Source organism: Siphateles boraxobius, unplaced genomic scaffold, assembly GCF_051911475.1.
Source record: "Siphateles boraxobius isolate OS27281-9 unplaced genomic scaffold, OSU_SipBor_1 12, whole genome shotgun sequence".
Lineage (NCBI taxonomy): Eukaryota > Metazoa > Chordata > Actinopteri > Cypriniformes > Leuciscidae > Siphateles > Siphateles boraxobius.
The window spans coordinates 16,981,007-17,008,153 of record NW_027508722.1 but is presented as its reverse complement, the minus strand read 5'-3'; the positions used below and the strand labels follow the sequence as shown (position 1 = coordinate 17,008,153).

General features: G+C 40.9%; 1 protein-coding gene and 1 long non-coding RNA gene across 2 annotated transcripts in view; both read right to left on the bottom strand.

Moving 5' to 3' along the window:
- The window catches only part of mrpl13 (mitochondrial ribosomal protein L13), a 293,506-nt gene that overhangs the window by 106,748 nt on the left and 159,611 nt on the right, over positions 1-27,147 (bottom strand). The gene's annotated exons all lie outside the window — the stretch shown is intronic.
- On the bottom strand, positions 24,675-25,068 carry LOC143713750 (uncharacterized). Its single transcript, XR_013195274.1, has 2 exons — positions 25,017-25,068; positions 24,675-24,934 (listed from the first exon to the last, which is right to left on the bottom strand). It is a non-coding gene; the product is annotated as an uncharacterized LOC143713750 (long non-coding RNA).

Sequence of the window (27,147 nt, the reverse complement as noted above, 5' to 3'; positions counted from 1 at the left end):
GGTTACTGAAATATATGGTAAACATGATGTATTTATACACTTAGAAGAAGAAACAATTAGTATACAAATGTTTAGAAGCTATATAAAGTATATACTTTAAGACCAAGCTGTAGCCTAATGCAATAAAAGTGTATTAGCCTATTAAGAAATTCCGTTCAAGATGTTAGGGCGATCTATTAGAAATATATTGGACCTCTCGGAATTGTGCTGTCACATTCCTTGCTGGAAAACTGTACTAAGATAAATTGCCAAGGAATGCTAAACGTCATTAACTCCAGCATAATCTAAGAATAACTGTATAATGAATAGGTAAGCAAAATGTAGTGTTTAAGGCATTTATATGCACAATCCATCATAGCAAATGACAGGTCATTTGTAGCACACCTTTAAACAAACAATGCCTACAAACTTGCAAACCGCCATGTGATCTGAAACAAAAATCTCATTCTTAGCATCAGATGTTCCTTCTGTTTCCTCTAACACACAGTTTGATGTGATCCATGATTGGTAAAAATGGTCAAAATAAACGATGCGCAGCAGAAAACGTGGAGGGAAGCACATTTGAGTAGGCCTACAAACATTTGTGGGGACAGGGGCATGTGTACTTACTGAAGTATGGATTTTTCTCCATCTCTGGTAAGATACCATGGAGATAAGTGTGTTATAATTATTAGTTGTTAAATGTCTTTCTAGTTGGCTTTTTCTAGGGCCAGGTATTATTTCAGCAATGCCGAAAACGCGGACGGAATTGCAGAATCCATTCATAAAAACGGAATTTACACTCTGAAGGTGGGATCTTATGCTTTTAAAGCTAGCTTGCTAGCCTCTTGAAATTAGAAATAGCCACCTTTTACACTTGTTTAATATGTGAAGCTGAACACTGATGCCAAATGCTCTTTGATTTCAAATATAGCTCAAACTTAATATGGAGGCGTAGTTTATAGCCATGTTAAATGAAAACAGCAAATCTATATTTGGGGTATGTGGTGGTCTTAATATGCAGCACAATATGCGCCAGAAGTGTGATCATTAAAATAACACATCTAAGAGGCCAGTATTTTTCTTTTAAAGCCAATTATGGATTTTATATGTTATGGCTAATCGTGCTCTCACCACCCGCCAACATATTTTTTAAGATCATGAAAACAGAACTTAAATTGCCAAGGATTCAACCAAATTTTACCATGATCATAACACTTGTCAAAATATGGAAATGTGGAGGAACATAGTAATAAGAATACCTTATATAAGTTAATTAGAGCAATAACCGTCTAATAAGAAAATCTCGGGGGAAATTATTTGTATTCACGAATAAAAAATCAGTTCAACCTTTTTTTACAATTCAATCAACTAAGTACAAAACATGTTCACCTGCGTGGCTATTAAATAGAGTTTATAGAGGATAAGCAGCAACCTCTTTAATATAATGCTGCCATTAGAACAAAAGGACAATTTTTTACACTGTTTATAGGCTACACCTTCAGCATTACATCTCAAAATGTTTTTACTGTACTGTGACCACTTGAACAGCATTTTGAACTTATAAAGTTATATAGAAAAAATTACAAATAACTTACTTTGAAAGAATCATGCAGAATCAGGAGTGAAAGGCTTGTTGGCATTGCCATGGCAACACAATAGCCTTCCATAGAGCACTCGTGAATTTCTTATTTTAAAAAGGCTGTGAAATAATTATTTAAATGGACAACCATGACACCATATTGGTTGAGGCCGATAGCAGGACAGAAGAACTGTTCACAGTTTCAATGCAAAATCCCACTTGATGGACTACTTTTCCATTTCATTTCAATCATTTTGTTATTTTTAGCTGAAATTCATTTGCCAGAGGTATTGTGGAATAATATTATCTGAGCTGGTGTATAGGTATAGCAAGGTGTGTGTGCTGACCATTAAAACATATTGGAAGGTTACTTCAATATTTCTCTTTCCATTGTGTGATTTAAGTTAATTAAAAGCTGTACTGTGCTGCTTTACATCATGGCGTGGCGTTTCTTCAACTAGGGGCACTTTTAGCCTTGTGAAGTTGAATAAAAAAACTTGTTAAAAAGTCACGTAACAGTCTAATAAGTTTAAATAATTTGTCTAGTTTTAAGGTCTGTAAGAGGACAAGAAGATTCTTAGATTACAAGAAAAATTGTTAATATTTAAAAAAAAAAATCAACCTGCGATGAACAAAATGTAATTTCCACCACATCTCAATACAGCTGTTATTTTAAAATAGAATAACTTATGCCACTCAAGAATTGTCTAAGATGATTTTTGTAACTAGTGACCGGCGACAAAGGGCAGCCCTGCCGGAGTCAAAACATGCACCGGAAACAAGTCTGACTTACTGGTGGCAATACGAACCAAGCTCCTTCTCCGGTCGTTCAGGAACTGGACAGCCCGTAACAGAGGGCCCCGGATCCCATACTCCAAGAGCACCCTCCACAGGACGCCGCAAGGGACACAGTCGAATGCCTTCTCCAAATCCACAAAGCACATATGGATTGGTTGGGTAAACTCCCATGCACCCTGGAGTGGGTATAGAGCTGGTCCAGTGTTCCACGACCGTGACGAAAATCCGCACAATTCCTCCTGAATCCGAGGTTCTTCTATGGGCCAAGTTCTCCTTTCCAGTTCCCTGGCATAAGCTTTTCCGGGGAAGCTGAGAAGTGTGATACCCTGTAGTTGAAACACACCCTCCGGCCCCCCTCCTTGAAACGAGGGACCACCACCCCGGTCTTCCAGTCCAGAGGTACTGTCCCTGATAGCCACGTGATGCTGCAGAGGCGTGTCAGCCAAGACAGCCCCACAACATCCAGAGACTTGAGGTACTCAGGGCGGATCTCATCCACCCCCGGTGCCTTGCCACCGAGGAGCTTCTTGACTACCTCGGTGACTTCAGCCCAGGAGATGGACGAGTCCACCTCCGAGCCCTCAGCCTCTGCTTCCACAATGGAAGACGTGTCGGTGGGATTGAGGAGATTCTCAAAGTACTCCTTCCACCGTCCGACGATATCCCCAGTTGAGGTCATCAGCTGCCCACCTCCACTGTAAACAGTGTTGTTAGGGCACTTCTTCCCCCTCCTGAGGCCCCGGACGGTTTGCCAGAATCTCTTCGAGGCCAACTGATAGTCCTTCTCCATGGCCTAACCGAACTCCTACCAGGGACATATAGCCCCGGACAACATAGCTCTTAGGATCATTTGGGGACTCAAATACCTACACCACGATAAGGTGGCAGTTCTAGGAGGAGGGAGATATATAGGGCTGCAACTAACGATTATTTTAATAATCGATTAATCTGTCCATTATTTTTTCGATTAATCGATGAATCGGATTTAAAAACAAAACAAAAAAACATTAATTTCCAACCCTTTATTCTGAAACAGAACTGACAGTGCAAATTCAAAGTGCAAAAAATCCAGTGCAAAAAATTGGACTAACACAAAAAACATACACATGTATGCTTTACATCCGGCAAACATGGGCTTTTTAAAAAATAAAGTGCACAAAAAGATGTATATTTCTGTGTAAAGGGACCTGAGCTGTCAGAACAATAAATATTTTATAAAAAAATAAAGAAAAATACAAATCAGAAAACTTAACAGGATTTGTTTGAACGTCAGAACTTGTTCTCTACACTACTCTTGCACACACTCACAAACTCTCAAACTCATAGATGGACACACTCACAAACTTGTGTTTTGTTTTTTGTCAAAGATGTTATAATCTTTAACGAAATGTTTGACATTATTTGACAAGCAAATGCACACAAAAGACAAGTCTCGCACATGGATAATAGGTATAATAACAATAATAATAATTATAACAAAAGATAATATATCTAGTATATCCTAATATTAATTATAAATACAATGTATATAAAATATAAATACAATATAAAATAATATATAAAAAAAAAAAAACAAATACAATGGATTGACCACTTCCTGGTGTATAAGGTATTTTGCAGCTCATCCTTTCCGAGCATATAGTGAAGTATCTCTGAGTCATTTAGAGTAAAGATTGAAAAATTCAGTGCTGCAAATTGTGGAAAAATATATTCCCTTTGTAGTTGGGACAGACAAGAAAGTGTTTTCATCTTCAAATCACAGTCTGCCAATTCAGTGGTAAGAATTTAATTGTTGTTTTTATTTATATTGTTGTCCATTTATCGAACTTCCATGTCTCTTATATAGTACTATGTAGTAGGCCTATACCAATTTACTAATGCTCAGACACACTCGGTCTCTAGCTCTCGCGCGTAGACACACTCGGTCTGTCTCTCGTGCACTGTCGCTCGCGCGCAGATACACTCGGGCCCAGTCCCAATTCGCATACTATCCGTCCTAAATAGTATTTGAAAATAGAATTAGTACGTCCCAAATCGTAGTATTGAAATGAGTGTTCCAAAGATACCCAGATGGTCTGCTTTCCGGTCAGAAAGAATCCGAAGTGCAGATTTGATGCACACTCTAACGGCTAATATTGCCTGAAGGATTCGGTTAGAACTACAAACACAAGTGAAAAGTGTTAAAAAAAAAACTACAGACATGGAGGACGCGCCCGGTGGTTATGTAGAGAGGTTTAGATAAAGGGGTTTGATTGAGTGATTAATTATCAGTATCTAACCTGACGAAAATGTATTTATTCAATATTGTCTACATTACATTGCATCTGCATTGTGAACTTTTGTAAAGATACGTTTAGCCAGTACCTTTTAAATGCCTTATAATATTCAAATTGAAAACACATGAGGAGAGTCTCCGCATGAAAGACCCACGACTGGCAGATGAATGTGCTATCCCTCTATCCGAAACGGTAGGAAATCAAATTAGATTGAATGGAGCATTTTAATTTTGACCAGATGATTTACAGGGCAGTGGATTTGCCAGTGATAGGATGCACGCAACAGATCTGTCCGTTAAAGATTCTTTAAATCAAAGAATCCTATTTTTTAGCACAGTTTTAGCGAAAATATTAAGCAGCACAACTGTTTTCAGAAAGAAATGTTTCTTGAGCAGCAAATTAGCATATAGCCTATTAGAATGATTTCTAAAGGATCATGTGACACAGACTGCAGTAATGATGCTGAAAATTCAGCTTTGCATCACAGGAATAAACTACACTTTAAAATATATTCAAGTAGAAAATTGTTACTTCAAAGTGTAATCATATTTTACAATATTATTCTTTTTTATTGTGATTTCTTATTAAATAAATGCAGCTCTGTTCAGCATATAAGAGACTTATTTCAAAAACAATCAAAAATGTTTCCAGGCTTAATGGCAATATAATAAAAAATTTTTACTATGTTGCTATATTTGACTATATATTATATTTTATTATATTATATTTAAGTTAATCTTCACTCCTTCCACTATATTATGCTAAGATACGACCACTCTGGTGCTCTCCTCCTGTTAGCATGTGCAAGATGTTATTGTGAAGCCCATGTGGAACCATTTGGCTCGTGGTTTAATTCTCCCCGTGAGGGCAGCATAATAATCACCAAACTGCTCTGATACAGGTCCTGGAAGAATAATGACAGTCAAAGTTATGTGTAAATCTGTTTCAAATATTTATATTTTGACAATGTATTGTGTTTGTATCAGGAGAAGGTGTGTGGCAGGTGTTTAGAGATACTGATCATCAAATCCTTAAAGTCCACTGTATCGGCATGTATAATGAACCCAAAGTTTTACTGTCATGGTGTACGTCATTATTGGAAAATAGTTTAATTTACTGCAAATCCAGCAATATAAAATCACATCTGGCAACTCCATTGTTTGAAGCCAAAATCAGAGCTGAAATTAAGATTCTGAAACCATCATGAACTCTTTATTTGTTCTAATTGCCCTGTACCTGACAAATGAACATTTTAAAGCAACACCAAGGAACTTTTCCTCTGTGGTCGCCCTACAGGTTGGAAGCGGAATTGTCCATTACCGCTGTCTTAAATAATTTAGCCTACCGCAGCCTACTGTCGCATGCGCACGCTCGCTGTTTATCCAGCACCGGCTTTGGAACCAACAATGGCCACAGACAAGGTAGAGTATGATGCATGATTTTATGAAGACATCTCAAACGAAGAAAAACTATGTATGCCGTAAAGCAGTAGAATTTTGTAGTTCTTTTTGTGCTCCGGTTACTACCTGAAACCCGAAGTTACATAGTGCCAGTAAAAGCGATACAGACCACCATGACCAAAACAGTTTAATGTATATGATTCAATGATAAACAAAAGACAGTAGTCACTTGACACCAGTGACTGGTGAAGTAGGTTTTGTATAACCTATATTTTAGACAAAATATTGCAAGTTACTTTGTCTATTTTTGGTTTAAAAACTAAAAATAATATATTTTTTAATATTAATAAAAATAAAAATAATAATTATTCCTATTAATAATATTATAGGAAAACAAGGAAATAGTTTCCACTGTTATGTCGATGATACTCAGCTATATTTTTCATCATGACCCGAGTTAGCTAGTATTCCAGCTCCAGTTTGGATCCACCCTCTTACGAAGATTTCAGATGACCCAACATCTGTGAAGAGATGACAACAACCCTTGCAATGACTTTGACAAACAACATGCACCACTGCCATAATATATTTTTATATACTAGTAGCCTAGTAGTGTTTATTTATTTATCCCCATAGGGAAAGTAGTTTGCAGCAAGCTCACACAGACATTTAAAAAAATCAGTTGGCATATAGCCTACAGTACAAACAATAATTTAAAGCAAATAAATCTAATTTAGGATAACCAGACCAGCTGACCATCAATCAACACTAGAAGAATAATTTAAAAATCAAATTACTGTAATCATTATAATCACTACTTTAGTGGGATCATTGTTTCTGCCTAAATTAATATATGATATAAGCTTACTGCATGATTTGAATTATCTTAGAACTGTAATTTTTAGACATATGGACATTATTTTGACACAGTCAGCTCTTTTAACAGGTTACTTTAAATTGTAATGTATACACATGTGTTGTGAAAAGCTCTATACAAATAAATGTGAATTTAATTGAATTATTCATCGTTGCATGTCTCCGAGCATCGCACAGTAGTGGTGTTTCACTCCTGAATGAATAATTTTTTTAAAGAATTGGTCGAAAGAATTATTCATTGACTCTTAAACAGTAGTCACTTGTTACACAATAATGAATGATACTTTAATTGTCTTTTTTAACTCTGCAAATGTTTGTTCAACAGTAGATTTAACTGCCATGCATTTGCAAGCATCAAACAGCAGTGCCGTTTTGTTCCCAAATAAATCATAGTTTTTGAACAAATTGGTGAAATGCATGATTTAATGACTCACACAAAAGAAATTTGAGGACTGGGTCTAACTGTTGTATACATTTCAACCCTAGCGTTTGCTTAGTGGTTTTAAAATCAGGATAAGTGTAGATTGAACGATTTTACATGGTGACTAAAGTGCAGTTTGCCACCCTCTCAGTCTCATTGTCACTCTGCATGAGATTTATCACCATTGTTACGTCTCCCCTCTTTAGGGTAAAATAGGGAACAACGAACAAACAGTGGAGAGACTTTGAGGATCTCCAGCTCTCCAGTCCCAGATTCACCAAATAATGAAACAAAGTTCACTTTGAAATGGCATGTCTGCCTTTTATTTCTGTACCCTAGCCGAAACTAGAAATTAATAACATCAAGTAAAGGAACACATTACAAATAAATCCAAAACAAAAAGTATTACCTCGGGAGGAGGGCCCAATTCAAAAGAAAACAAAATAACCTCTACCTAAAAGGGGAATAACATTAACTTACCTATACAAAACAGAAAACAAAACAAAACAAAACAACAGATAACTTCCCTCACTCCCTAACTAACCATTAAACAGGAGAAAAGTTCTGCGTATCCTCCACCCTACATTACCCACAAACTCTTAATTAATCATAAATGAAAAGAAAAATAATTTCAAGAGTCACGTTAGGACACACGTTGTGACCACACACACCAAAGAGCGCGACCAGCGCTCACTTGTCTGGACTTGGAGAGCGGAACAACCCCAAACGCGACGATGTCTCTCTCCTTCCTCAGCACTTTCTCTGCTGCTTTATTAGACTCCTCAAAACACGCACCAATCAGTGCGCGGACAACACTCACGGGATAACGAGCACAGGTGGTAGCCCTTAATCCTTTCAAAGCCACACAAGAAAAGAGAAAGAGAGAGAGAGAGAGAGAGAGAGAGAGAGAGAGAGAGAGAGAGAGAGAGAGAGAGAGAGAGGGAAAAAAATACACATGCACATAACACTCCTGGGGCCCTATTTTAACGATCTAAAACGCAAGTGTCAAGCGCAAAGCGCAAGTAACTTTGTGGGCGGATCTCGGCGCTGTTGCTATTTAACCGGCGGGATAAATGCCTCTTGCGCTCGACGCAAATCTAAAAGGGGTTGGTCTGAAGTAGGTTCATTATTCATAGGTGTGGTTTGGGAGTAACGGGAAACAAAACCAATGAGAGCTTTATATCACATACCCTTTAAGAGCATGATGAACGAGGTGCGCTTGTTCCACGGCGCAATACTATTATAACGGCGTATTTACCAGGCGCGCTTCAGAATCGGTTCTCAGCCGAGGAGATCAATGTTCTCGTCAGGGCCGTAAAAGAAAGAGAAGTGACATTGGGGATGGGACAAACCCACCCAAATTAGCTTCGGTTAAACATGCATATAATAGTTTGGGTAAATGTGTAAGCTTTATGCCTATTTTTTCCCATCGTCATGGACACAACAATGATTTCCCTCGTGTTTTAATATGTTTCCTTATAATAATGTTATAATAATGTTATAATGTCCTTATAAAAATGTAATAATAATTCCATTTGCAAAAAGGAAAATGCATCTGTGTTGATGAGAGAATCATCTACAGTGTATGCGCGTTGTTCACACTCTGTATTATGGCCAAGCATCTAAATGTACGCGCAACGCGTCACTGACTTTAGGCTAGGTCTTGTCTGGTCAGTGGCGCAATTGTTTTCTGGAACTGCAAAATAGCACCAGGGATTGTTTGCGCCGGAACACGCCTCCGTTTTTGCGCTGAACCGCCTAGGGAGCACAAGTTAATTCCCTAGTTTGCCGACGTGCGTCTGTGGAGGGAAAAGTCCGCTTTGCGCGGGTGCAAAATACGAATGATACATGCGTCGGTATACAAAGTCAATTCCGCTGGGTGCAAGATATGGCCCCTGGTATGTTACAGACACACAATGAATAGCCTACGTCCTTGGACGTAACACTCTGTTAATCTCTCTGTTCAGCACAGACCCAGAAATGCATTTGTTTGTGTAAACAGTGTAATTTCATTCTGTTAATGCATGGAAGCGCCGTTCCAGAAAAAAAAGAAATAATAAATCTCATTCTCATTTTGCCTGTAGTCTTTAGAAACAAAAATAATAATTAAAGTGTCAAAATAATATTATTTGTTTGCGCTGCATTATCTGGCACAGCAAAACAGTGTTTTTTCAATTTGTACAGCACACAGCACCCCCATTTTCAACACAGCTGTGCCTGTCTGGATTGATTCCATTATGAGTCAATATGTAGCTATTTTGACATTTAGGTTTTTGAAACACAAGTATAGCTGTACATGTCATTGGGGTCTGTGATGAACTCAAATATCTCATATCACTCCACTAGAGGGAGCGGCACACACATTTTAAGTGTTGCTTAATAGGAAAAAGAGAGAGTCTCAGTATATCTTTATTTAAACTTTCTGGGATTCCCATGCAGAGAATCCCTTCGATTTACTAAGAACAAATATGGGGCAATTATTGTTATTGATTTGTGTTAGTGTTTATGTGTGTGTGCATGACTGGAGAGTGCATGAGACCCGACCCTGGCAAACAATATTGGCATGCCACCATTCGCTTTAATGGCATCTTTCCACTTTACAACATTGTTGGAGCCCTTTCTTCGACGTTTTTGTTTCAGTCGAATTTTCCCTCCATAACCGACCGTCAGTAGGTCACTGAGTTCGGTAGCTTATAAAATTCATTCCCAGAGCTTCTGTATTCACTATCAAAATGCCAAATGAGGAATTTGTTCAATTTGTTTTAAATTACAGCTGCAGACAATAAGCAGTTATATAATTGATAGCACTTCTCTGGCTACAACTACATTAATCCGGATACATTTGAAAATGGTGTTTTTGTTTGAAAACGCTCTCTATCCAAAAGTTCCCCATCCACACTGAAATGTCGGAAAAGATTTAAATCATGCCCTGCTGAAGAAGAAAAAAAACCCCCCAGCTAAAAGCCAGCCTATGCTTGTATTATCTGGTTTACACTGGAAGGAGTTGGTGTCTTTGTCTGGTGTTCAGCTGGCTTTAGTCAGCTGGTCTTCCAGCCTGACCAGCTAAGAACAGTCTGACCAGCTAAAGATTTGGTCAAACCCCCTCTTAAACAGCCTGCTAAACCAGGTGTGAACAGGCTGGAAGACCAGCTGAAACCAGTCAACAAGTAAAGGCTGGCTTTAGATGTTTATTCAGCAGGGTCCTCATGCGTAAAACAAAATAAAAGCTCACTGAGATAATGAGAGACCAGACAACTTCTCATGGTATTCTTCTTGCACAATCATGCTTATGAAATATGAAAATTATACAAAGTTTTATTTTTTACAACACAATGAAAATTAATATCAGGCACAACAATAGTATAATCATAGATGGTTAAAATATGCGTCACAAGACTAAACGTGCCATCGTTTTCAAAGTCCACTACAACGCAAAAACAGTTGTATCCACTTGGGACAGTTTTGCAGGACAAAAACACAGTGTGGACAGAAGGAGAGAAAAAGTAGCGAAATGTAGAGAGAAATGTTGAGAAAAAGATGCGTTTTCAAATGTATCCGAATTAATGTTTACGCATCCTCCAATCAAGTGCTTCAGCTTTATTAATTTGCATAAGTGTCAGTTCTCCCCGAAGTTCTCTCTCTCTGCTTGGCCGTCACTGACCGCAGAGCTTTGATTGGGAGCCTGATGACTGGAGTGGTTGACTCAGGGTTCTGTGGAGTGTAAAGCATGATTGTTTCAATGCATTTAAGTGTGCATGGAGTGAGATCATGCACAGTGTGAGTAGTTGGCATAGCGCTATAAGCCCTCCACATCTGTAAGACACCACTCTCTAGAGATTTTTAGCTGCAAGGAAAACAACCACACACACACACACACACAAACACACACACACACACACACACACACACACACACACACACACACACACACACACACACACACACACACACACACACACACACACACACACACACACACACACACACACACTTTGCTATTACGTCACCACCTCTGCAAGGGTTGGAGGTCACACCTGTGGGTGAAAGGAGGGCATTTCAGAGGAAAGTCTCATTTAAAGCAGTGCTCTCAGCTTAAATTGTGCAAATAAAACAGCTAAATGGTGCAAAGAAAGCAGTTTGTTTAACAACACTGAACATGCATAGCCTTGGACGTTAATGGATGTGAGAAATAACGATGGGGTGATCCAGAAGTTAACAAGCAAAAAAGCTTCAGTATACATGAGGAGACCAGGAATAATGTAACTTTTTTTTGGCTATATATTAATTATTTTATATGATTTCCTCACATATGTCTGCTTGTTTTGTTTAAAATTGTTTTGAAATATACAACTTGTCCCTAAACTGTGTAAATGAATGTCAAGTGCAAGTAGTGATGTTGTTACAACCTATACTGCTGGAAACAGGCGGTCATTGCATGAGCACTAGAAAGCTACGTCTTTGTCCAGTGTCTGCGCTATTTCTCTCCAAACTTCACATCAGTTTAAATTTTGTACATGCATTTATTATGTTAATCAAATGTACTTGTTCAAAATAGATACAAAATATTTCCTTTTATTTTAACCATTTAACGTAAATGTAAAAACAAAAATATTTAAGCATTTAAATCGAAACAGCATGTCCAGCAAGTTTTTTTTAAATAATTCAACAAATACATTAAATATGAGCAAACAATTAAAAAAAAATATAATCAAAATATAATGAAATATAATCAATATATACATGCACAGATTCATAATTGTGTCAAATGTCAGATTAATCGATCAAATGAGTTAAGGCCTGTTCACACCAAGAATGATAACTATAACAATAACTATATCGTCCACACCAACGGATGATACTGTTTATTAAACCTGATCGCCTAAGAAAATGTAACTGTTCTACAGTGAATTGGTGGTGAATTTGTATGATTTGAAGTTTTTACATAAATCTCAGTTAAATAATTATGATTGGCCATGAAAGAGTGCTACAATTATAACCACACGCTGCAGTTTTGTCTTCTACTGCTTTAAATGCTCAAGTCTTTTAAAGTCAGATGGATTCTGAATCCTCTGTGTAATGATCGTTATACAGTAGATGTCGTATGGAGATCCTTATAGAATTAGAATGATTATAAAAAGGTTATACAGTGCCTAGCATAAGTGAACAAACCCATGCTAAAGTTGACTAAAAAGAAGAATAAAAAATCATCTTTTGGAAATTGATCTTAAAGATTGGCATGGTGTTATTTCAGTTAGGCTAATAGCTGGTTTGATTTGCATTGAGAGATGATCTTATGGAAAGTGCCACATGCCAATCTGTAGGTATGGTGAAGGGTATGATGATGTGTGGATATTTTAATTCCAAAGGCCAAGGGAACTTTATCAGGATCCATAATATCCTGGATCCATGAAACAACTGGCCTTTAATAATAAAATCTGCTTGCCTCTATGGGAATTTAACATAGGGGTGTCCTGACTTATGCACCCTGTATTTTAAGGAAGAACATTTATTTATTTACGATACATTATTCATTCACAAAGAAAACTAGTGTCCTTAAAGGTTGGACAGTATATACCTTCACAAATTATTTAAATTAAGGCATTAAAATCCAACTCCAAAAGATGATTTTTTTATTCCTCTTTTTAGTCAACTTTAGCTAAAATTCTAATTTATTGTTTTAATTAAATCTTTTAAGTTGCAAACATTATTTTGTAGACTTCTGTTGACATAATAATGTTAATCATTACATCAACTTAATATCGTCTGTAATTTCAACTCAAATTTCTGTGTTAATTGGCTTTTTTTTTTTAAATATTACGTTTTAGTAACTTAATGAAATTGTGTTGATAACTTCGGAAATTAGTAAGTGGATTGTTCCCAGCATGCTTTGCATAGGAGTGGATAATTTCCTGTGTGTGTCTGCACTTAAACCACCCAGATCGAGTCCATGCAACTTCTCCAACGGCACATCTCTTCAGACTGTGAGAGAGATTGTACGGGGCTTCATTGGATGTATACAATGACCCACTAACTTGCCAGTTCTGATGAAACTCGATGGAAAGTGTGTCAGAAGAGTTTCACAGTCTGGCCTCCCAGAGCTGCTGCGATATTGAATTTGAGACTGAAAGAAGGTGGCCAAGTGGAGCTGTTTGGATTAAGCCACTCTCTAGTGTTTCTCTTTCTCTGTTTTTCCTCTCTCTCTCTTGCTTTTTCTCGCGTTTCATTTCATTAATCATGCTGAAGTGTTTCAGTCTGGACAAGTGCTGGATTTTGATGCTATTTGACTGTATGGCCTGGTTCCACATACAGCTCATTAAGCCAGGATTAGACCTTAGTTCACTTACGACATTTAAGTAGCTTTTATAAACGTGCCTTAGAAATAAAAAGATTACTGGTGTGCATCTTGAGACTAAACAATGGCAGTGACATATTTTAAGATAAGTCACCGAAAGTTGCTTTCAGTTAAAAAACTCAGACATCCATTTTAGTCTTGGACCAGCTTAAGCCTTGTCTGTGGAACAAGGGGTATATGTTTACTGGTTCCAACTGTCATAGATTCACCTGGGCTGCATTCTGCACTGACAAAAAGTTGCAAAAAGTTTTTTAAACAGAAACGGTGGTGCGTTGAACACCCTGTTCTGATAACGCAAGAGTTGCAACTATTGCAGTTGGAGGGCCATTCTTTTGACTCGTTTCCACCGAGCGGTACAATACGGTACAGTACAGTACGAACCGGGACGGTAAACCCCGATCCGGCTTGCATTTCCACCGCCAACAGTACCATACTTGATAGGCGTGGTGTAGCCTATGCCGGAAAGAAGCGAACAACGTAATTTTCGTGCGAAGAAGAAAGCTACATAGTAAACAGCAATGGATGACATACAGTAGATCTTGTTCTTGCTTCTCGGCATGTGGCTGTTTGTCACAAGAATCCATGTGCTGAGATTATGCGTTTCTCAATACCAAGTACGCACAGTTCGAAGAAAGCAAACAATTCAGTCAAACATACAAAGTCAGTGCTCTAGTCTATAAATAGCCTAAATATATAAAGTTATGAAACTTCACTTAGCCCTCAACCAAAACGATTGGCCAGGGAACAAATTATAGATTCACGAGACCAAAGATCGCCCGTTAGGTCTACACAGGACAAATTATATCTCATGTTTAACCACTACAGAGACGTCAGAGTCAGCGGCAAACGTCAGAAAGACTAGCCGTCATTTCCGATTTCATTCTGTCATTTACCATCCACCCATGTATGTGTAATTGTTTGTATGTTAGTTATGTGTTTGTGATTTAGTTAATAAAACGTGTGCACAGTATGTATTTGGTTCTGATGCGCTTGCAACAAAGTTTATTTAACAATTTAGATTTTGACTACAGGCTCTTAGTAGTACCGTACAGTAAAGACATTTCCCTTCCCTGGAAGTTAATAAACAATTAACACTGAGTGTTCACGGGACGAACAGGTTGATTGATTGTAATATTAATTTTACTACATTAAGTTAATTCTATTAACTGATCCAAATATTCTGTACAAAAGGCCCGGATGGCCTTAAATGTCCGGGATGATTTCGACCAATCACAGCGCACAAGGTTGCTATAGTGACATTCGTGCTGAGGCGAACTGTGAAGGAGAGAGAAGATGCATCGCAAATGTTAGTGCAAATGCTCGATAGTTTCAGTATAGTTAATCTGTAGTGTTCGGCGATTATTCAGCTGGTATATACATATACATTGAGTCGCTGTGTGCGTCCATGCCAAGTAAGTTCATATTTCCATGTTTGTTCAATTGGTATTCAGAAACTGTTAGTCTATGTTCATCAGCGTGAGCGGTAACTGATTATCATAAATCTGCCTGTGTTACTTCCTATTCAGTACCTTTTTGGAGTCTCTGCATGTTACTTTATGTTTATGTATTAGACATTGTTATTATTGGTTGTACGGTTACTTTGGAGATGATAATTATCACACGGTGATCAGTGTCTTATCCTGAGCATATGGCATGCCTAGTTGAACGCATTTATGCCTTCTTGTGGCAATGTTTAGAATAGTTATTCTGTATAATAGTACTTCCTTAATGTGTTTGTATGTAGACTGAATGCTGTTAATAATGTTTGTTATGTATAATGTTTAAGTATGCTAATGTTTATTTCTTTGTTTGATTTGTTATAGAACCACACACACATAACCCATTTGTAAATCTACTAGCTCTTCAGTAAATAAGTGAAGTTTAAACCCTGCTTGGTGTGTCTGTTCAACTAAGTGTCAGCTTATACAGTTCTGACCGACTGCCTGCTGCATTTCACATCCATGTGAAAATTAGTCTATCATCGAACCTCTTCATTTCAAATGGTCCTTCGAGCCGGAGGGTGAATCACAGCAGAGAGATGACATCCCACTTTGAGCTAGATACTCCTTTTTTTCGACCTAGACGACAGATAAGGCTACCTGCACATCTAGCAGATTATCAAGTTACTGATTCAGCGAATAAGAAGAGAACATTACCTCTGTTTCCACCTACAGCTGAGAGTGTGTCACGATCATCTTCTCCAGAGAGCCAGTCACCGTATGCAGATAATCTACTACTATGTGATGAATGGCCAGATCCAGCAGAAGATGTGGCACCAGAGTATAATGAGCTCCGCCTCCAAGACCAGCAGCTATTCGATATTAAATCTATGTGGTCTGAGATGAGAAGAGATAGCAATGAGCTTCGCAGTCAGATCCTACCTGCAATACTGTCCACGCTGCGAGGGCTCCAGGCGGAGAATGTCACGTTAAAGCAGGAGATCCAGCAGATAGCCACAGGAAGAGGGACTCCTGGTCGACCGGTAACGCCAGTTCCAGCCCCTCGCACCCATGTGCCACCGTCTGTCCATAGACAGAGAGGTCCTACGGAGTATGCTGGAGAGGTTTCTCTAGATCGATCTGCCCAGTGTGAGCAGCTGACAAAGCAGATGGGAGACTTCACGTTTTTACCCAGGCCAGAGCACCCGTATGCTGGTAGGAGTCGCCCTGTCCCCTCTCAGAGGTCCTACGCCCACTCAGCACAGCCTGTAACAGCTGTTTTCGGCATGACGACGAGACGCCTAGTGCCAGAATCAGCCGTCACCAAAGTGATAGAGACTTCTGCCAGACTCCATGCCCAGAGCTGACGCCTAGAGCAGAAATGCAGCATGTTTATGAGCAGGTATACCGAGGCCCTAAGCCTACCATCCCCCGTCTGACAGCAGCAGATCCCAGACAGTTTTCGAGATTACGGATGGCGCTAGAGAACCTTCTGCCGATGAGTGCGAGTGAACGCTTTAAGTATCAGATCCTGACTGATAGTTTAGAGCTAGAAGAGGCCCTACTAGTAGCAGATTCCTACTGTAACTCTGTGAGACCCTATACAGACACTGTGCGAGCTCTTGTGTAGATGTATGGTCAACCCCACAACCTGGTGCTGCGAAATATCGCTTACGTACTAGAAGGTGACAGGCAAACATCCAAGATGGCGCCGCTCAATGGCGACTCGGTACTACTCTCTGTTTTGTTTGTTTGTTTGGTGTTGTTCTGTACGTTCCTAGAACCCAGCCTCGGTATTGTTCAGTATGACAGATATGCATTACTTCATGTTCGGGATATCATCCCTGTTTTTTTACCCGATCTACCGCCGGATTTCCAACAACATAAGGAGCGGCTTAAACAATGCTGGAAGACTCGGAAGCGGGGTGTGAGGGGTGGCGCTCTTGTCCGGCTTAGGCGTCGCATCTACCGCCCAGCTCTACCAAGCCTGATTCTTTCCAATGTCCGCTCCCTGTCGAACAAAATGGATGAACTTTCTATGCTCATTCGTACACAGAGAGACTTTAAGGACGCCGCCGCTATCTGCCTGTCTGAGACTTGGTTGGTTGAAAGATTCCCGGACTCCATGTTACAACTAGCCGGTTTTTCTCTTCACCGTGCAGACCGCACTGCGTGTTCACAAAAACTACGTGGAGGTGGAGTTGGCTGCTACATCAATAGCAACTGCTGTTCGGACTGCAAAAACTTGTCACAAACCTGCTCTCCAGAGTTGGAGTCTCTTACTGTGATGTGTAAGCCCTTTTACTTGCCTCGTGAGTTTTCTTCTGTTGTTCTGATGGTTATTTATATTCCCCCGGACGCCTCTGCTCCGGCGGCTCTGCAGCAACTTGTGTATAATATCACGGAGGTAGAAAACAATAATCCTGACGCTGCTATGTTTGTGCTGGGAGATTTCAACCATGTCTCCCTGAGGAAAGCACTCCCCGGATACAAACCCCAAATCCAGATCGCTACTAGGAAGGATAAAACACTGGATCAATGCTACTCTCTTATTCCTGAGGCATATCATGCTGTGGCCAGGGCCCCTTTGGGTGAGTCCGACCACAACACTATCTTCCTTATTCCAAAATATCGCCAGAGACTTAAAGTGGCAAAACCAACTGTCAAACTTTTTAGGAAATGGTCCCCACAAGCCATAGACACATTACAAGACTGCTTAGACTCCACGGTATGGAGTAACTTTTGGTCTGATGGTCAGGATATTAACATCTTTACTGATACCGTCACATCCTATATTCAATTCTGTGAGGATGTTTGTATTCCTGTAAGAGCTTTTTATGTCTTTAATAATAGTAAGCCCTGGTTTAATAATGAAGTGAGAGAGCTATGTAAGAAAAAACAGGCTGCTTTTAAGAGTGGTGATATGGTTCAATACAAATTACTGAAGTATGAATTTCGGCGAGCTGTGTTGAAATCCAAGGCTTCCTATAAAGCTAAGCTTGAAAATAAATTACATGCAAATGACATTAAAGGTGTTTGGCGTGGGCTGCAGGACATTACTGATTATAAAATCAAACACCATGCTCCAGTTAGTGACCCCTCTCTTTCTGGGAGGCTTAATGACTTCTACTGTCGCTTTGACAGTGGAAGTCACCTGCCTCCCCCTGCTATAGAGAGCAGGGGGACCCTTCACCCACTATCTCTGAGCACGAGGTTAGAATCTTGCTCCGCCAGCAGAATATCAGGAAGGCGGCGGGGCCTGATGGCGTAATGACTGCTACTTTAAGACACTGTGCTGATCAATTAACCTCTGTCCTCACTTTTATCTTTAACTGGTCTCTTCAAATTGGTATTGTGCCTGCTTGTTTTAAATCTGCTGTGATCATCCCAGTTCCAAAGAAAAATAGAATCTCGTGTCTTAATGATTGTGGCCTTAACCTCTGTCATTATGAAAGTGTTTGAGCGTCTGATATGTAAACACCTATCCAGTATTTCACTTGACCCCCACCAATTTGCTTATAGAGCAAATAGGAGTGTTGATGACGCAGTTTCACTTTGTTTGCACTCTATTCTTCAACATCTGGAGTTTAAATCTACATATGCACGTGTCCTCTTTGTGGACTTTAGCTCTGCGTTCAACACCATCGTTCCTGTGAAGTTGATTAATACTTTACAGGAGCTAGGTGTTAGAACATCACTTTGCAAATGGATTTTCCATTCAAGTTCTTGGCCCTCCGTGTACTCTCATTGGTGAGTATAATGGAGCAGTTGGGGTCTGAGGGAGCATCTGAGTTAGAATGCGGCTCACACGTGTCCAGACTTCAGGGAAGCTTCCCCACGAGCTCCAGATCAGCTTTAAGAGATATGTCCACCCATCTAGGATCACAGTCCGCACCCTCATCGACTTTGCATACTGGTTAGAGTTTGAGCTCCAGGTCCAAGACGACACTGCCAAGACAGCTACTTATGCTCCACCTTTAGCTATTAAGAAGCGAGAGGGTCGTTACAACCCCAAGCCTCCTGGGAGATCTACAAGTTTCCTGATGGGTACAGAGAAGCCTGCTGCAGGCAGTGAACGCAGAGTGTCCGCTCCAGAGTCCCGGCCCAGCTCCGCCAGGTATCAAGAGAAGTTACGTGCCTACTGCCCTTATTGTGATAATGCCAGTCATTTCCTTAATGGATGCCACAACTTCAAAGAGTTAACTAGGGACCAGAAAGAGGCCTAGATTCGTAAGAATAATCGTTGTTGGAGATCCGGCCACAATCATCACGCTTTCAGATGCACACTGAAAGCTTTGTGCAAGACCTGCAACAGGAAACACCTCCTTATATTGCATGATCTGAACGATAAAGCTGCGACTGTCAGTACAACGCTCCAACCCCCAGAGAACTCCTGTCTTGTGAGTACCACGAAAGACATCCTGTACATTGACTGTTCTGTCAGTAGCCGTAGAGTAATGTTAAAGGTGAGTAAGGTGATCATCACGAATGGAGATGCATCGTTAGAGACATATGCAGTGCTTGATGACGGGTCTGAAAGGACTATCCTCGTTCAAGCAGCCGCACAGCAGCTGAATCTCAACGGACAACCAGAAGACCTGATTCTGAGGACAGTCAGACAGGATCAGCATGTGCTTCATGGGGCGGCCGTTTCTTTCACAGTATCATCTGTGTCTCATCCCCACCAGAAATACCTCATCCAACATGTCTTTACAGCTGAAAAACTAGGTCTTGCTGAACACACCTACTCAGTGGCTTTCTTAAAGAAGAGGTATCGACACCTAACAGGCCTTCCGTTGCAGCAGATGGATAAAGTGCAGCCGATGTTGCTGATAGGGTCAGATTGCCCACACCTCATTACGTCTGTTGAACCAGTCCGGTTAGGCCCACCAGGTGGACCCGGTGCAGTTAAGACCCGCTTAGAATGGACTCTTCAAGGTCCTGCCCATGAGATTCGTCGTGAGATTAACACACACCAGTGCTTCTTTACCTCTGTCATCCCTAATGCAGATCTGTTTGCTCACGTAGAGAGATTATGGCAGATGGATGTGTTTACGTACCGCAGCAAGGTGGTGAGGAGATCCAAGCTAGACCAAGAAGCTATTAGGCTCTTGCAGGAGAAGACTGTGAGAGTGGAGGTGGAAGGGACTATGCGGTATGCTACGCCGCTGCTGAGGAGTCAGAGCATGCCACAGCTAACCATGGCCAAAGAAGCCGTTCTCCCTCAGCTTAGGAGTGTCGAGAGGAGACTGCTTAAGAATCCAGATCAGGCTTCGGCCTACCAGGCGGAGATCACTAGGCTGAAGGAGACAGGTTACATAGCCAAGCTGAAACAGAGGGAAGTGGTGAGCTCTGCAGAGTCATGGTACATTCCCCAGCATATGGTGCAACATAATAACAAGAATCGGGTCGTCTATAACTGCTACTTCCAATATGAAGGTCACAGTCTTAACAAGTTCCTTCTTCCAGGACCCAAGCTAGGCTCATCATTGCTAGCAGTTCTGCTCCGCTTCCGAGAGCATCCGGTAGCCCAGTCAGAGAGGTAATCGAGAGATCATTCTATGTTGATAATTGTCTACATAGTCTTCACTCCCCCCGAGAGGCTCGAGACCTAGTTGATCAACTATGTTCTCTCTTAACCACTGGAGGCTTTGAGCTTCGACAATGGGCCAGCAATTGCGCGTCAGTGATTACTCACCTCCCTTCTGAGTCTAGATCCAATACCTGCGATCTCTGGCTTAGTCAAGGCCAACAAGACGTCCATGAGTCTACGCTCGGATTACACTGGCATTTTCGGTCTGACACCCTATGTTACAAGCACAGAGCTAGCCGTTGCTTCACTGTGACAATGCGCAGCATCTACCATGTATTGGCCAGCCAATATGACCCCCTTGGTTATATTATCCCTTAGACCATCCGGGCAAAGATATTGGTACAGCAATTATGGGATAAGAAGTGTGACTGGGATGATCCGCAGTTACCTGAGGAACTCCTTACTTCATGGTGCGAGTGGGAGAAAGAGTTGAGTGGAATAGAGAAGATATCCTTACCTCGATGCTATGTCAGCTCACAGATGGATCACCCGTCCTGTATGTACGACATCCACGTTTTCTGTGATGCATCTGAGCAGGCATATGGTTCCATGGCCTATCTGCGGACACAAGACAAAGAAGGTCAAGTAGAAGTCATCTTTATCGCCGCCAGATCCGACGTTGCGCCCTGCAAGCAGCAATCTATACCCCGCTTAGAGCTGTGTGCCACTCTTACTGGAGCACAACTCTCCCAACTCCTGACTACAAAGCTTACAATTCCCATTCACTCCATCACGCTCTGGTCAGACTCCACCACCGTGCTCACATGGCTTACTTCCAGCTCATGTCGCTACAAGGTGTTCGTAGGAACACGGGTGGCGGAGATCCAAGATATAACAGCTTCAGCCAGCTGGCGCTATGTCAGATCCGCAGATAATCCAGCGGATGACATCACTCGAGGCAAGCCTCTACGTGACCTTGCTACAGGGAGCCGGTGGAGCCAGGGACCGGCTTTCCTCAAGCTGCCACTGGATAATTGGCCTGGGCAGCCCCCTCTGTCGTTTGAAGAGCCAAGCAGTGAGTTAAGACAGTCAGCCTTCTCTGGGTTAGTGACCACAACTGCACACTCACTTCAGTCACCTCACTATAACACGCTGTCAGAGTGTCTGAATGCCAATGGGCAGGAGCTTCACGGGGCGGCCTACTCCTCCAGTGATGATCTCCAAAGAGACGTTCAACAAGTAGTCATTTGCCAAGCTCAGTCAGAGTCCTTTCCCGATGAGTTGAAACTTCTGAAGTCCGACAAACCAGTATCAGCCTCAAGCAGATTGGTTTCACTCTCTCCTGAGCTTGATGCAGCTGCTGCATTGATTTGTGTAGGAGGCCGTCTCCGACACTGTGAAGTACTAGAAGCGGATGTTGCTCATCCAGTGGTCCCCGACCCTTGACATCCTACTACAGAGCTAATTATCAAGGATTATGATGAGAGACTGTGTCACCCCGGAACAGAGAGACTGTTCACAGAGATCAGAAGGACATACTGGATTCTGAGAGGTCGAGAAGCTGTCCGCCGACACCAGCGCCAGTGTACAGAGTGTAGAAAATGGAAAGGTCGTCCAGAAATGTCTACTCGACTGGCATGGACTGTTTCGGCCCTTTCATAATTAAGATCGGCCGTCGTAACGAGAAAAGGCATAATCTTCAAGTGTATGACCACCAGGGCAGTCTATCTCGATCTTCTCACTAGTATGAACTCTGATAAGTTCTTGATGTCTCTACGGCGGTTCAGTGCATGCCGAGGGAAGCCGTATGAGTTATTGAGCGACCAAGGCACCAACTTTAAGGGAGGAGAACGGGAATTAGATGACTCTTTCGCTACCTTTCAAGATAAGCTACAGAGTCACCTCGCCAGCCAGCAGATAAAGTTTGTTTACAACCCGCTGGGCGCCCCGCACTTCGACGGTTGCTGGGAGAGAGAGATCCGCTCGATCAAAACAGCCCTCAGAGTGACCATCGGGGCTCAGACTGTCACTGAGGAAGTCCTAAGAACAGTTCTAGTCGAGGTTGGAGGTATTCTCAACTCAAAGCCCCTTGGGTATACCTCCTCGGACGTTGCTGACCCCGATCCAATAACCCCATACTGCTTCATAATCGGCCGTCGAGACGCATCCTTACCTCAGGTAGTCTACCAAGAGTCCGAGATCCTGAGTCGCAGACGCTGGCGCCACAGCCAACTGCTGGCCGACCATTTTTGGAGACATTTCCTCAAGTACTACTTACCTAGTCTCCAAGCTCGCCAGAAGTGGAGGACCGAGAAGAAGTCATTGCAGAGTGGAGATGTGGTCATGATCGTCGACCCCCAACTTCCTTGTGCTCTCTGGCCAGTAGGCAGGATCACCCAGGTGTTTCCAGGCGCCGATGGGCGGGTCCGGACAGCCAGTGTAGATGTCAAGGGTAGGACTTACTGATTTCGACCAATCACAGCACACAAGGTTGCTATAGTGACATCCGTGCTGAGGCGAACTGTGAACTGTGATGCATTGCAAATGTTAGTGGAAATGCTCGATAGTTTCAGTATAGTTAATCTGTAGTGTTCGACGATTATTCAGCTGGTATACATATACATTGAGTCGCTGTGTGCGTCCATGCCAAGTAAGTTCATATTTCCATGTTTGTTCAATTGGTATTCAGAAACTGTTAGTCTATGTTCATCAGCGTGAGCGGTAACTGATTAGCATAAATCTGCCTGTGTTATATTAGACATTATGTTATTATTGGTAGTACGGTTACTTTGGAGATGATGATTATCACGCGATGATCAGCGTCTAATCTTGAGCATATGGCATGCATAGTTGAACGCATTTATGTGCTATCAGTGCCTTCTTGTGGCGATGTTTAGAATAATTATTCTGTATAATAGTACTTCCTTAATGTGTTTGTATGTAGATTGAATGCTGTTAATAATGTTTGTTATGTATAATGTTTATGTATGCTAATGTTCATTTCTTTGTTTAATTTTTTTATAGAACCACACACACATACCCCATATGTAAATCTACCAGCTCTTCAGTAAATAAGTGAAGTTTAAACCCTGCTTGGTGTATCTGTTCAACTAAGTGTCAGCTTATACAGTTCGGAACGACTGCCTGCTGCGTTTCACATCCATGTGAAAATTAGTCTATCATCGAACCTCTTCATTTCATATTCATAATCAATTATAACAAGTTATGATTGATTATTAATTTTTAGAGCTAATTTGCTACACTTTAATAAGGATTAACCTTTATTTAATTTTTACAGTGAAGATTATATGCAGTGTTATTTTACATTTGGTTACTTTATTCAATTTCTGCACCTGAAAACTACTGTTGGACCTACCTGAAAAACTTTAAAAGTACTGTTTACATTCACTTAAAGGTCCCATATTATGCAAAATTCACTTTTGCATGCTGTTTGGACATAAATGTGTGTTGGCAGTGTGTGTACACAACCACCCAATAGTGATAAAAATCCACTCACTCCTTTTTTATTAATCCCCATAAATCATCAGCAGTGTCTCCCAACGGCCTGTTTTCAGAATGCTGTTTTAGTGACGTCACTAAGTACAGGCCCCGCCCACGAGTGTTGACAGACACTGCCGTTCTAACATAGACCCGCCCTGATCAAGTTCACAGCTGCTGCACTGACAAGAATAGGTTTGTTTTTCGATGCGCCTTGCCTCGCCTGAAATGTAGTCGAGAGTAGGCGGCTGCAGTTAGAGGAGTGAAAAAAGCGCAGGCAAGCCGGAGAGTTCTCGCTTTTCGCATTGGATCTGACACCTGTGTGATCAATGATGGATATCGCAGGATTCATGGGATTCACGCTCGTGCACAGTGTTGCTAATAAACTGGATGTAATTCAAGTTCTGTTGCTTTTTTATGAAAATAAATATGAACAAGACACTCAAAGTACTTGTTTTTTAATTCCATTCCAAATAAGTTTATCAATAATTTTTCCTTTAATACAGACATAGGCTATGTGTTTTTGTGTGTGTGTCTGTTGTTTTTTTTATATAATAAAATGACATTGCATAACCCATAGAGATCGCACTGTCCGAGAGTTTGGGAATATTCACACATAACACACATAAAACATGATATCCGAGTTTTAAAATCAAACATTTTAAAAGAGAACAATACATCACGGTTGTTTAAACCAATCAACATTAAGCTGTGTCGTCAGCAAGTCGTTTCCCATCATGCTTTTGATCAGTGCAGTCGGTGGAGAGCAACTGCGCGCGACTGCAGAATCCGACAAGTGTGCCTTGCGCTCGTGAGAGTTTTTTGACACACGTCAGGATGACATCAGAGCAAGGCGGACCACACTCGGACACATTTCTAACCGGCATGCATTACGCGCTGAACACCGGTGATCGGTTCTGCGCAGATTTTGCTCATCTCAAACAAGCCTAATGTCTCCCAGCGTTGTAGGTGTTGAAATCCCGAAAATCTGAGGCAGCCGCTGAAGACGAGGTGGAATTATTTTGTTTTTAAAGAAAATGCTCCCTCAACTCTACCGAAATTCGTTTATGTACTTGCGCACTTCTTATATCTTACTGTTTACTCAGCTCTTACGGTGAGTTTCCGAAGTAAAACTGACACTTCATGTTTTGTGTTATGTACAATAAACTTTATTAAACTCATCAGTTTGATCATCATTCGGACCTGGTCCGAAACAGCGACCTTGTAGGCTATTAATATTGGATACATACAAGCAGATGACAATACGTTATAACCGTAATTAAACTACTAAACTATACCTGTTCCATCTCTATACAGCACTCTGACTCTGTAGGCATTATTGTCCGACTCCGGGTCGAAATGAACACCGTTACTGAGAGTTGCTGATATTATTATCATCATTCTTTCTGTGAGATGAAATTGTCCTGAGACTGAGTGCAAGCTCTTGAAGCTCCGCCCCCTGTGCCGTGCTCATTTGCATTTAAAGGACACACACTAAAACAGCGCGTTTTTCTGAGCACCAAAAAATTAAAATTTAAACATGCTGTAAAAAATGATCTGTTGGGTATTTTGAGCTAAAACTTCACATACACACTCTGGGGACATCAGATACTTATTTTACATCTTGTGAAAAGGGGCATAATATGTGACCTTTAAGACATAACAGACTATGTTTACGATGATACTTGACAAGTCCGATTCAAATGCCGGCGACACAGTTCCATGCACAGATATTTTAGTTTCATTTTTTTAAGTTATAAGGTCAGGTTTGAACAAAGCAAATGAGAAACTATAGAAAAAAATTAATTGGAGTTGGTAATTATTTAAAGGAGCTGTATGTAAGAAATGTATTTCAATTAATCATAAAATGGCCCTGATATGTCACTAGACATTAAAGGGGACCTATTATGCAAAATTCACTTTTGCATGGTGTTTAGACATAAATGTGTGATGGCAGTGTGTGTACACAACCACCCAGCAGTGATAAAAATCCACCCACTCCTTTTTTTAAATCCCCATAAATCATAAGCAGTGTCTCCCAACGACCTGTTTTCAGAATGTGGCTTTAGTGACGTCACTAAAGCCACAGGCCCCGCCCACGAGTGTTGACAGACACTGCCGTTCTAACATAGAACCGCACTGATCGAGTTCACAGCGAGTTGAGAGTTGTACACATCCGCCATTGCTGCACTGACGAGAATGTCTCCCAAGCTGGGTGTATTAATCCACATAGCTCTGTTTATTTACTGGAGCGATAGGCCTAACATTATTGATCATGGCAGTTATGAAAGTGAGAGCGCACACTTTATTATAGTTCATAGGAGTTGTTTTACGGATATACAGTTTACCAGTTTATTAAGCATCCCATGAAAAGGTGTGTATAATATTTGTTTACTGTTAGTTGTAACAAGTGTTTTTTGTACTTCGCTGTGTATGTTGATAATAATGAAAGGAAGAGGGAGAGAGTTTATGAATAATACTTTAATGCGGACTACTTATAACGTTACAGTGCAGCTCTTACAGTGATTTTCTAGAGTGAAATTGACACTTCATCTTTTGTGTGATGTACAATAAACTTCATTGAACTCATCAGTATATTTTTACATTCGGACGCGGTCCGCTACAACAGGCTTGTACTAATAGTGGATAAAGGAAAGATGGAAAAACAAGTTATAACTGTAATTAAACTAGACTATACCTGTTCAGTCTACATACAGCATATTATCTGGCTCTGTGGGCATTATTGTCCGTCTCCGGGTCGAAATGAACACGGCTACTGAGAGTTTATGTTTTGATATGATGGTGGTGATGGCGCAGTGGATAAGACACATGCTTTTGGTGTGAGAGACCTGGGTTCGAATCCACTGTGAGACACCAATGTGTCCCTGAGCAAGACACTTAACCCCTAGTTCCTCCAGAGGTGTGCCACCTCTGACATATAACAATTGCTTTGGATAAAAGCGTCAGATAAATGTAAATGTAAATTATATTAT